The 12,104-nt window shown below is 40.5% G+C and overlaps 1 long non-coding RNA gene across 1 annotated transcript in view; it reads right to left on the bottom strand.

Annotated features, from left to right (window-relative positions):
- Window positions 1–2,362: 2,362 nt before the first annotated feature.
- The window catches only part of LOC139362137 (uncharacterized), a 31,900-nt gene continuing 22,158 nt past the window's right edge, over window positions 2,363–12,104 (bottom strand). Inside the window, exon 3 of the long non-coding RNA XR_011620464.1 lies at window positions 2,363–2,708. This is a non-coding gene — a long non-coding RNA (uncharacterized lncRNA). The remainder of the gene's footprint in view (window positions 2,709–12,104) is intronic.

The following is a 12,104-nucleotide window of genomic DNA, read 5'->3' as shown; positions in this document are numbered from 1 at the left end:
CCCTTCACCTGCACAATTTGAACCCTTTACCTATGTTATTCTTCCTATAAAACTCATCTCTGGCTGGGCGCAGTGGCTCATGCCTGTAATCCCAGCACTTTGGGAGGCCGAAGCAGGCAGATACCTGACGGCGGGAGTTCGAGACCAGCCTGACCAACGTCGAGAAACTCTGTCTCTAGTAAAAATACAAAATTATCCAGGCGTGGTGATGCATGCTTGTAATCTTAGCTACTCAGGAGGCTGAGACAGGAGAATTGCTTGAACCCAGGAGGCAGAGGTTGCAGTGAGCCAAGATCATGCCATTGCACTCCAGCCTGGGCAACAAGAGTGAAACTCTGTCTCAAAAAACAAAACAAAATAAAACGAAAACTCATCTCTTCAGAAAGGCCATAGGTTTCCTTGCTTCTGGATTCCTTGTTTCCCCCATAGTACATTCATCGCCCCTTCGATCTCCATGGCTCCTCCTCTAGGCTTTGCCCCAGATGGGAAGCCTTCTTTCTGAGGGTCTTTTCTTCATGATCACACTCACCTTGTGTGTGAGTAAAACATGAAGAATTAAATTTCAAACCCAGACCTGTCTGCTTCGCTCTAGTCCTTGAGTCACATTCTCATCTCTCTCTCTCTCTCTCTTTTTTTTTTGAGATGGAGTCCCTCTGTCGCCCAGGCTGGAGTGCAATGGTGCGATCACGGCTCACTGCAACTGCCAACTCCCTGGTTCAAGCGATTCTCCTGCCTCAGCCTCCTGAGTAGCTGGGATTACAGGCATGCACCACCAAACCCAGGTAATTTGTGTATTTTTATTAGAGATGGGGTTTCACTGTGTTGGCCAGGATGGCCTTGATCTCCTGACCTCGTGATTCACCCTCCTTGGCCTCCCAAAGTGCTGGGATTACAAGCGTAAGCCACCACGCCCAGCCTCGTTCTCATCTCTTTCTAATGGTGAGGCCTGACATCATCAGGAACTGAACAGATTCTGTGATGAGCTCCAGGTTTCATTCTCCCTTCCATGCGGGCACAGTCTACCTCGGTCGACAAGACTCAAATCTTCAGGGTCCTGTAAACTTTCAGGCCCTTACAACCTCCGAACCCAAGTTGGGATCACTACACGGGGCTGTCGTGATTCCTCCTGCTTCCCCTGCACCGCCGTCTTGTTCATTCAGCTTCATAAGACCTGCTGAAATAACCAGTGTAATCCTCTTTAAATTAGTCAACCAAAGTTGAGACTTTCATTCTTAACTTTTAAATCTATTATCCTAACTTTAGTATCCTTTATCTGATCCCTAACTTTCTAACTTTGAGATTTGACTTCCTAATTTTTAAAAGTTTACGATAAAAAATAATTTTGAATACATAGTTTTACTTGTATTTAAAACTGATGTGAAAAAAGTAATTAATTTTTAATGCTTGTATTTTATTTTAAAGACTGGCTGGGCGCGATGGCTCACGCCTGTAATCCCAGAACTTTGGGAGGCCGAGGCAGGTGAATCACTTGAGGTCAGGAGTTTGAGGCCAACCTGGCCAACATGGTGAAAACCCATCTGAACTAAAAATAAAAAACTTAGCTGGGTGCGGTGGTGCCTGCCTGTAATTCCAGTTACTTGGGAGGCTGAGGCACGAGAATCCCTTGAACCTGGGAGGCAGAGGTTGTGGTGTGCCAAGTTCACACCACTGCACTCCAGCCTGAGTGACACAGCAAAACTGTCTCAAAAAAAAAAAAGACGAATACAATTTGAGATTTAAAAAAGAAAAAAGGTTAAAATAATTACTTTGTAATTTATGTACAGAGAAGAAATTAATTTATGTAGTGAGAAGAAATTAAAAAGTAGTATTTATTTTAGCTATAGCTTATAGATCATTTGTCTTATGAACTTTAATTTTTTAAATAACATGCATTTGTACTGTATAAACTTCAGGAGAGTAGGAACTTTATCTCCAACATCTATAAAAGTACCTGATATTTAGTAGGTACTTGCAAATATTTGCTGACTTAATGACTATACAATTCATCACTACAAAATAGTATAAAGTGAAAAGTAACTTTTCCTTTTATCCCTATAGATACCTGGTTTCCACCCCCAGAGGCAATGGCAACTTTATTTTGTCTTTCTGCAGAGGTATTATAAGCCCATCTAACCATGTGTATATCTGTATAAGGACAGACAGACATATGTGTGTGTATGTACACACCATAGATATCCTTTTCTCTACCTTCAAATGGGAACATCTTGTACACATTTCCTATGTTCTACCTTTTGCCTCAACTGTATTTTGGGTGTAATTTTATATCAATTTTGGGAAAACGCTCTCTTCTTTATAAAAACGACATAGCGTTCCTTGTATAACTGTGTCCTCAATTTATTTGACCAATCTTTTATTGGTGGTATTTCAGTTTCTAGAATTTCGTGATTTTTAAACAATGCTGTAATACATGTTCTTGTATGGATAACATTGCTCATACATATGAGTGTTTGGAAAATAATTTTTCCTCGTGCTGCTATAACAAAACACTTGAGACCAGATAATTTATTAAGAACAGAAATTTATTTTCTCACAATTCTGGAGGCTGGGAAGTCCAAGCTCAAGGTGCCAGTTGTCTGGCGAGGGCTGCCTTCTGCTTCCAAGATGGCACCTTGATGCTGTACCCTCTGGAGGGGTAGACATGCTGTGTCCTCACATGGCAGAAGGCAGAAGGACAAGGAAGCCAAAACCTTGTAAAGCATTTAGATATATATTAGAAGGGCTTAAAGGCTTTAAAGATATACACCCCCCACACACACACACACAAAGGCCTTATATAGAATTATATATACGCCTTAATTCCATTCACAAGGGAAGGAGCCCTCCTGATCCTCCCTTAACACCTGAATTTTGGAGGGGACACATTAAAACCGTAGCAATATCCTAGAAGTAAAATTGCTATGTCAAAGACTAAATGCATTTAAAATTTTAATGAATATTGGCAAATTTTCTTCATAGATTATAGCAATTTGTACTTTCTTCCTTTCTTTTTTCCTTCCCTCTTTTCTTCCTTCCTTCCCTCTTTTCTTCCTTTTTTCCTTTCTTTTTTTTCTTTCCTTTCTTTCTTCTTTTTTTTTCTTAGACAGGATCTCACTTGTTTCCCAGGCTGCAGTGCAGTGGTGCAGTCTCAGCTCACTGCAGCCTCAACCTCCTGGGCTCAAGTGATCCTCCCACCTCAGCCTCCTAAATAGCTGGGACCACAGGCAGAAACCACCACATCCAGCTAATTTATTTTTTTAAATTTATGGGTCTGGGATCTCCCTAGGTTGCCTAGGCTGGTCTGAAACTCTTGGGCTCAAGCCGTCCTCCTGTCTTGGCCTCTCGAAGTTCTGGGATTACAGGCATGAGCCACAGTACCCTGCTTCACTATTTTCTACTCTTTTGGTCATAATTTCACTCATTGTTTCCCCACTTTTTCCCTCATGTTTCTCCACTTTTTCACCTCAGTGGCTTTGCATTTGTAATTCTCTGCTTTGGAATTGCCTTTCTCTAGCCTCTCCCTACATCTTAAATTGGAATCTTAATTCCATATGCACAGAACAGCTCCAGGTGGTAGTGGAGGGGAGAACCTAGTAACCAGGGATCCTGGGCGGAAGAACTGGGTACATGGAGTCGGAGATGTCAGGGAAACTTAATTTTCACTGCAACACCTTTTGTACTTTTGCATTTTGTAGGAAGCTCACGTGTAACCTCTATACAAGCCAACACATGCAGAAATACACATTGTCAGTTCACATCCTTGTTTGTCAAGGTATAGCTTGAATGTAATTTTTAGCTAAAACGTTTATTTTTACTCTTAACATTCATGGAAAGTAACTACATACGTATAACATACCAGTAAGTAGTATCACATATACATTTTTATAGAAAAATAAAAATATTTCTTTTATAACTTGCTATCTTCTTGATTAAGAATCTCTGTTTGATTATTCTTTGAGTCCTGCCAAGATGTCTAGCATATTTCTTAATCAATGTAGGAATTCAAAAACTGTTTAATTCATTTAGCAAATATTTATTGAGCTGCTGTTCTGGGAAAGTATCTTAGTAATCACCGGCAATAGAATTTACAGTCACAATCCTTGCCCTTAGACATCCCAGTTAATGATGAAGATAAACACAGAGATAAATAATTCTAATAGGTACAATTTAGAGACATGCGAAGAAGGGGAATGATAAACATCAAGTGATTATTTATCTCAGCATTTCCCAAGGACTGAGTCAAGTAGCATCTTCTCATGATAATTTCAGGTGATCACTAGGAACTCTTTTTATTAGATAACGATTTATTGCAGAAAATACATTAAAAAATCTAATACTTTTGCAGAGATTAATTTTATGTGAGGTTAAAGTAGACATTTAATTTGAAGAAGTTAGTCACTGAAAGTAAAATATTAAGTAAATAAGAGTCTAGACAGAACATAGCCACTGCAACAGTAGTGGAACAGAGGTAAGAGCAACTGAGGCTGAGGCAGGAGAAGGGCTTGAACCTGGGAGGCAGAGCTTGCAGTGAGCCAAGATGGCGCCACTGCACTCCGGTCTGGGCAACAGAGTGAGACTCTGGAGGTCTCAAAAAACAAACAAACAAACCAACAACTGAAGCTTGGCACATGTTAATCTGTCCCAACCAGGTACACATTGCCTTGGTAATGATAATTGCAATTAAATGTTAGCGTAGCTTCCCTGTCTTGGGGGTTTACTCTGTGTCAAGCATTATGTTATGGACTTTATGATATCTCATTTAACATTCACAATCTCCCAAGGACATTTGTATTTTCTTGAGGAAACAGAGGCTGAGAGAAATTAATGAAATGGCACAGATAACTAAAAGTTTATTCTGTAATTGCCATGCAGCTATACCTGGTAGGAGCCAAATATTGGAGGAAATGATCGCTAAAGATTTTGACCTCATAAATTTTGACTTTGAGTGAGAAAAACAAGTGCTAGATGAATAAATAACCCTTTTTGAGAGGTGCTATGAATAAGTGTTATGAGCACAGACAGCAGGAGAAGGATTAGGGATGGAAGTTGGGTCAGGGAAGGCTTCCTTGAGGAGATGATGCTGAACTGGGCTCTGACGAACGCATCAGCATTAACTAGGCGTTCCACAAAGGAAACTGTCAGTGGAAATGCCTGGAAGAACACACAGAGGCCCCTGTGGTGGAGTTAGAGAGCTTCACGGTCCCACAGACTGTGGTCCTAGCGGGCCTCTGTTTCCATAGCCTTGCCCAGAGTAGGTTGTCAACATTTTGCATTACTGACAAATTCACAGGTAAGAAATGTTATCTCCGGTAGATTAAGTTTGCATTTCCCTTATTAAGAACATCTTTTATAAGCTTAAGAACAATTTACGTTCTTTCTTCTGTAAACTACTTCTTACATTCCTTGCATATTTTCCTGTTTGTTTCCTCATTCATTTGAAAAAGCATCTCATGATTAAGTTAGCTTTTTGTCTATGATATGAGACATATATTTGCTTTCTAATTTAACATTTATTTCATTTTTATTATTTAAAATTGTTAGTTATGTGAAAATTTTAAATTATTATTACTATTATAATTATTTTTTTTTTGAGTCAGAGTTTCGCTCTTGTTGCCCAGGCTGGAGTGCAATGGAATGATCTCAGCTCACTGCAACCTCCGCCTCCTGGGTTCAAGCGATTCTCCTGCCTCAGCCTCCCCAGTAACTGGGATTACAGGCATGTGCAACCATGCTTGGCTAATTTTGTATTTTTAGTAGAGACAGGGTTTCTCCATGTTGGTCAGGCTGGTCTCGAACTCCTGACCTCAGGTGATCTGCCCATCTTGGCCTCCCAAAGTACTGGGATTACAGGCATGAGCCACTGTGCCCGGCCTTAATTATTTTAAAAGTCAAATCAATCTGTACTTTTTGTTGTTTTTGAGTTTAATATACTGAGGAAGCTAATACATTCCAATTTTATAAAAAAATTCAACTGTGTTTTCTATTAGCACTTTTATGGTATCAGTTTTGAAGTGTAAATATGTGAACATTGAGATTTATTTTGGTTTAAAGTGTGAGGTAGAGTTACAGTTAGTTTTTTCTTCAAATAGCTCCTCCTGTTGCAACACTATTTGTTGAATAATCCGTCTTTCTCAATTGATTTGAAGTATCACCTTTATCAGTACTAGATTTTTTCGTATGTATTTGAGTCTTTTACTGGCTTCATTCTGTTTCGTTGATGAGTCTGTATCTTCATATTCTAGTAACACTGTGTTTTCAATGTTGTTATTATTTATTTATTTATTTTGAGACAGAGTCTTGCTCTGTCTCCCAGGCTGGAGTGCAGTGGTGCGACCTCGGCTCACTGCAACCTCCGCCTCCCGGGTTTAAGCAATTCTCCTGTCTCATCCTCCCAAGTAACTGGGATTACAGGTGCCCGCCACCACGCCCAGCTAATTTTTGTATTTTTAGTAGAGACAGGTTTCACCATATTAGCCAAGCTGCAAACTCCTGACCCTGTGATTCGTCCACCTTGACGTTTCAAAGTGCTGGGTTTACAGGTGTGAGCCACTGCACTCAACCTAATTATTATTGTTTTATTATCTTGCAGGGCTAATTACTTGCATAAAGAATTTCTCAGATTTATACTTTCGCCTGTTATTCTTATTCACTTATTTTTCCATACCTTCTTCAGAATCAGCTTTCTAGTTTAAAAAATTCCTGTTAAAATTGTTATAGAGCATTAGATGGAAGCAGCATGGGTAGGAGCCATGGGGCTGTTCCCAGGAGGGTATTCCAGGCCTAAGGGCCAGGGCGTGTCAGGGCCTCCACTGGCAGTGCATGTCATGTGTTTGAAGAACAGGAGCGTCTGGAGTTACTTCAGCTGAGAGTTCAGTCTGAGGAGGGGAGATGGGAGGTAATGCCCTAGTGGGGGTGGAGGTGGGACATGAGGGTCCAGATCACCCGTGGGCCCTTGTAGGCCATTATAAGACTCTGACTTTTAGTCTGAATGAGATGAAAAGTCCCTGGCAGATTTAGAGCATAGAAATATCATATACAAAAATTTGGGGCCAGGTGCAGTGGCTCATGCCAATAATCCCAGCACTTTGGGAGGCTGAGGCAGGCAGATCCTTTGAGCCCAGGAGTCCCAGACCAGCTTGGGCAACATGGCAAAACCCTGTCTCTGCAAAAAAAAAAAAAAAAAAAAACACAAAAATTAGTTGAGTGTGGTGATGCTCACCTGTAATCCCAGCTACTCAGGAGGCTGAGGTGGGAGTCACTCTAACCCGGGAGGCGGAGGTTGCAGAGAGTTGAGATCGCGCCACTGCACTCCAGCTTGGGCAAGAGAGCAAGACCCTTATCAAAAAATAAAAATAAAAAGTAAATTTTATTTTATTTTATTTTTCTATCTGTTAAATATCCAACCAATTCATTTCTGGACATCTATCTGAAATATTCAACATTTACCACCGCACTCCCACCCCCACCCCCACCCCCACAAGAGAAAGAAAAAGCATTGTACAAAGACTATTACAGCACAGCTTGTTACAGTGAAAAACTGACAGTTAAAATGCATAATAGAGAAATTATTTTAAAAATCTGTGCTATGTCCATACTATACAATACTAAGAAGCAGTTAAATGCACAGAATAAGTTTGAAAGCACAGAAAAAGAAATAGAGCTGTTATGAGACCGGGCGTGGTGGCTCAAGCCTGTAATCCCAGCACTTTGGGAGGCCAAGGTGGGCGGATCACCTGAGGTCGGGAGTTCGAGACTAGCCTGGCCAAAATGGAGAAACCCCACCTCTACTAAAAATAAAAAATTAGCCAGGCATGGTGGCGCATGCCTGTAGTCCCACCTACTCGGGAGGCTGAGGTAGGAGAATCGCTTGAGCACAGGAGGCGGAGGTTGCGTGAGCCAAGATCACACCACTGTGCTCCAGTCTGGGCAACAGGAGCGAAACTCAACAAACAAAGAGAAATAGAGCTGTTATGTTGAGAACTAAGTGGTGCGTAAGGGAGGCTGTGGCTTGGCTTTGGCGCTGGCACCGGAACGTCCGTGGTGCAGTGATGGTGTCCGTGACTCGGGTCACAGCTCTCCAGGACAGGTGGGGCAGAGCTGGAACCAGACAGGCAGGTGCTGGCGCTCACTGAGGCTACGCTGTCAACACAGGAGGACTCGTTTTATTTTTCTCCCCACTTTTAATATGTTCGAAAATTCCATAAAAGTAAAGTAAAACAAAAATAATAAAAAGTCATTAAAAACTGAACCATAAAAGTCAGGAAATTTTTCCACAACAGCCTTGGCCATTGCTGTATTGTGCATTTAAGGCGGCTGTTAGTGAAGAGACATACTTGTAATAAATGTTTTGATATACTGGACAATCAGGGCTCTGAGGATTAAATGAGATGATCCGTGTAAACTACTTAGCCTGGAATTCTCAGGACATATAAATCTAAAAGTTTTTATGGAAGTTGATTTTATTACTCAAAATATATTACAGTAATTGTGTAAATCTATTTTATTTCTCTATCTCTATATAATTTGTCTTCTGTTTAACAGCTACAGAATGTTTCTTAATGTATTTAGCCATTCCCCTATTGACCTTTTCTCCTTTTATAACAATTTTATAATATCTCATAATAGGTATTTGTGCACCTGCCCAATTCTTTCCATGAGGTAAATCCCAGAACTGGATATGGTAAACACCGATGCATTTTCATATACTTTTTTTCCAATTTGCCCTGCAAAGAGGTTGTACTCACATACACACCCTCCAGGTAACTGTGGCAGTGTCTGATTCTTTATACCCTTGCCAACAAGAACTAGACACATGCATTATTAGTGAAGGCAAGTGCATATGTACTGTGTATTTTATGTCTACCAAGGTGAAATACATGTTTATGTTCTCAACTTGTTTTATATTGGACTCTCTGTCTTTTCTTTATTGATGTGTTAGAACTCTTTATAGGAAGACTAGTAATACTTTGTCACGTATGTTACAGAACATTTTCTCTATTTTGCCATTTGTCTTTAATTTCATGTAGCTTTAAATATTTCAGCCTTCATTTTAGGCTACCTGGGATTTATTGCACGCTTAGAAAAGCCTTTTTTATTTCAAAATTAAAAAGCTTTTTTTGGTAAACTCTTTCACACTGTTGGATTTTGTTTGAACTTCTGTTTTTAATCCATCTGGGATTTATTTTTATTTTATTTTATTTTATTTTACTTTATTTTATTTAGAGACAGGGGTCTTGCTCTGTTGCCAAGGCTGGAGTGCAGTAGCACAATCATAGCTGACTTCAGCCTTGACCTCCTGGTCTCAAGCGATCCTCCTGCCTCAGCCTCCCAAGTAGCTGAGACTACGGGCACATGCCACCATTCCTGGCTAATTTTTTAATTTTTTTGTAGAGACAGGGTCTTGTCCAGGCTGGTCTCAAACTCCTGGCCTCAAGCAATCCTCCTGCCTCAGCCTCCCAAAGTGCTGGAATTATAGGCATGAGCCACTGGGCCCAGCCTGGAATTTGTTATTGCAGTTAGGATATATGTTTTATTCCTAAATGTATAGCCTACTGTCCCAACCTGTTAATTGAAGAGTTTATTATCTATAACTGGTTGGGAGTCCCCATATCATTATTTTTCTTTAGGCACTTTTATTGGCTATTTTCACACTTACTATTTCATGTACACTTTAGAAACAGTTTTCGCATTCCAAGACAATTCTGAAAGACTATTTTTGGACTCACATTGGAAATTAGGTGAGAATTGGCATTTGTCTTTACACAAGTGTTCCACTTAGGAAAATCGTGTGTCTTCCCACTTTTAAAGTATTTTAAGTTAGTCTTCATATATATATATATATCAAGAGTCTCACTGTGTTGCCCAGGGCTGGAGTGCAGTGGCACAATCTCAGCTCACTGCAATCTCTGCCTCCCAGGTTTAAGCAATTCTCCTGCCTCGGTCTCCCAAGTAGCTGGGATTACAGGCATCCACCACCACGCCTGGCTAATTTTGGTATTTTTATTATATACAGGGTTTCACTATGTTGGCCAGGCTGATCTTGAACTCCTGACCTCATGATCCACCCGTTTTGGCCTCCCAAAGTGCTGGGATTATAGGCATGAGCCACCGTGCTCGGCTGAAGTAAGTCTTATGATTAACTTCCCCATAAATCTTTCACATTTCTTATTAATTCCTAGGCATTTTATAATTTTAAGGGTTTTAAAAAATTTCAGAGATCATTTTTGTCATTCTATTTTTTAACTTAGTTACCACTAAGACAACATCTACAAAATGCTATAATCTCTGCACACACACAAACACACATGCATCATGTAGCAAATAAGAAAATGCCAATACCTGAATTATATGTGAGCTGTTGGATATATTATTTTAGTGGCACATGTCTTAGAACTCATTACACTTCTAGGTACATATCCATGAGATATGCATGCAACCATCAAAAACATGAACAATAATATTTACCGCAGTTTCATGAACAATAACTAAAAATTAGAAGCAATCTAAATGTCCACCAACAGGAGAATAGATGAGCAAATGGGGTACGATATAGACAGAAGCAACAATAAAATCCCTACTGATGTGGACACACATGGAAAAATCTCATGACCCTCATCTTGAGCAAAAGAAGTTTCACATCAAGAAATGTATACTCTATTATTCCATTTATATAAAGTTCAAGAACAGGCAAAACTAATCTTGTAATAAAAATCAGGGCCAGGCATGGTAGCTCACACCTGTCATCCCAACAATTTGGGAGACCAAGGCAGGCGGATCTCAGGAGTTTGAGACTAGCCTGGGCAACATAGCAGAACCCTGTCTCTACCAAAAATACAAAGAAAAAAAAAAAAAAAAAGAAGTTAGCTGAGCATGGTGGCACACACGTGTAGTCGCAGCTACTTGGGAGGCTGGGGTGGGAGGATCGCTTCAGCCTGCGTGACAAAGTAAAAAAAGTCAGAATAATGGCTACCTCTTGAGAGGTTACGTACTATCTGGGAAGGGTATCAGAGGACCTCGGAGCCTGTTGGACATTTTCTGAATCTTGATCTAGGTGGTAACATCACTGGTAAATAAACACTGTATGTAAAAGTTCATTGAATTTACACTTAAGATTTGTTTACTTGACTCAGTATAAAATTTACATAATTTTATAAAAAGTAAGCTTCCTAATAGGCTTGTGTATATCTAGTCATGAAATAGAAGTTAAAATAAGGCTGAGCGCGGTGGCTCACACCTGTAATCCCAGCACTTTGGGAGGCAGAGGCAGGTAGATCACCTGAGGTCAGGAGTTCAAAACCAGCCTGGCCAACATGATGAAACCCCATCTCTACTAAAAGTACAAAAAATTGACTGAATGTGGTGGCGGGTGCCTATAATCCCAGCTATTCAGGAGGTTGAGGCAGGAGAATCGCTTGAACCCAGAAGGCGGAAGTTGCAGCGAGCTGAGATCGCGCCACTGCACTCCAACCTGGGCAACAAGAGTGAAACTCCATCTCAAAAAAAAAAAAAAAGGTAAAATAAAACAAAAGCAAAAGACTCCCAAAACAAATAAAAGAGCAACCAAATAAGCAACTAATAAAAAGAAAGTCCTTGTCTGGCTTGTCCCCAGAATCTACTCATCAGTCTACAACTCGGAGCATTCTAAGCACCAATACTTTGACCTGCTTGCTACGGAGACCCCGAGTGTTCAACTTAGCACATCCCCAGAGGACCTTTCCTCTACACTTGGCTCATCCTCTGTGCTCCGTATTTCTCTTCCTGACACTTCTATCTCCCCGTCTCCCAAGGCACAAGTTACAGCATCCCATTTTACACTCGATAATAACTGAATATCGTCTCGTATCAATCTCTTGGCCCTTTTTTACTAACACCATCTTCAAATGGACTACAAAAATAGCCTTCTAATAGGATCCTCTCCACCCGGTTTCTGGCTCCAGCGTATTTTGCAAAAGGCTGTCAGTTTGATTTGCTCGCACAGTGCTTTCGGAAAGGATGGCAGTGTTCTAGAGCTGCTCCATCTGACATGGCCACAACTAGCCACAGTGGGTACTGGGCACTTACATGTGCTCAGCAGGCTGAAGAACTGACGTTTGCATTTCCTTTTGTGT

The sequence above is a fragment of the Macaca nemestrina genome, chromosome 3 (assembly GCF_043159975.1).
Source record: "Macaca nemestrina isolate mMacNem1 chromosome 3, mMacNem.hap1, whole genome shotgun sequence".
NCBI classification, from domain to species: Eukaryota; Metazoa; Chordata; class Mammalia; order Primates; family Cercopithecidae; genus Macaca; species Macaca nemestrina.
This window is presented reverse-complemented; position numbering and strand designations above follow the sequence as displayed.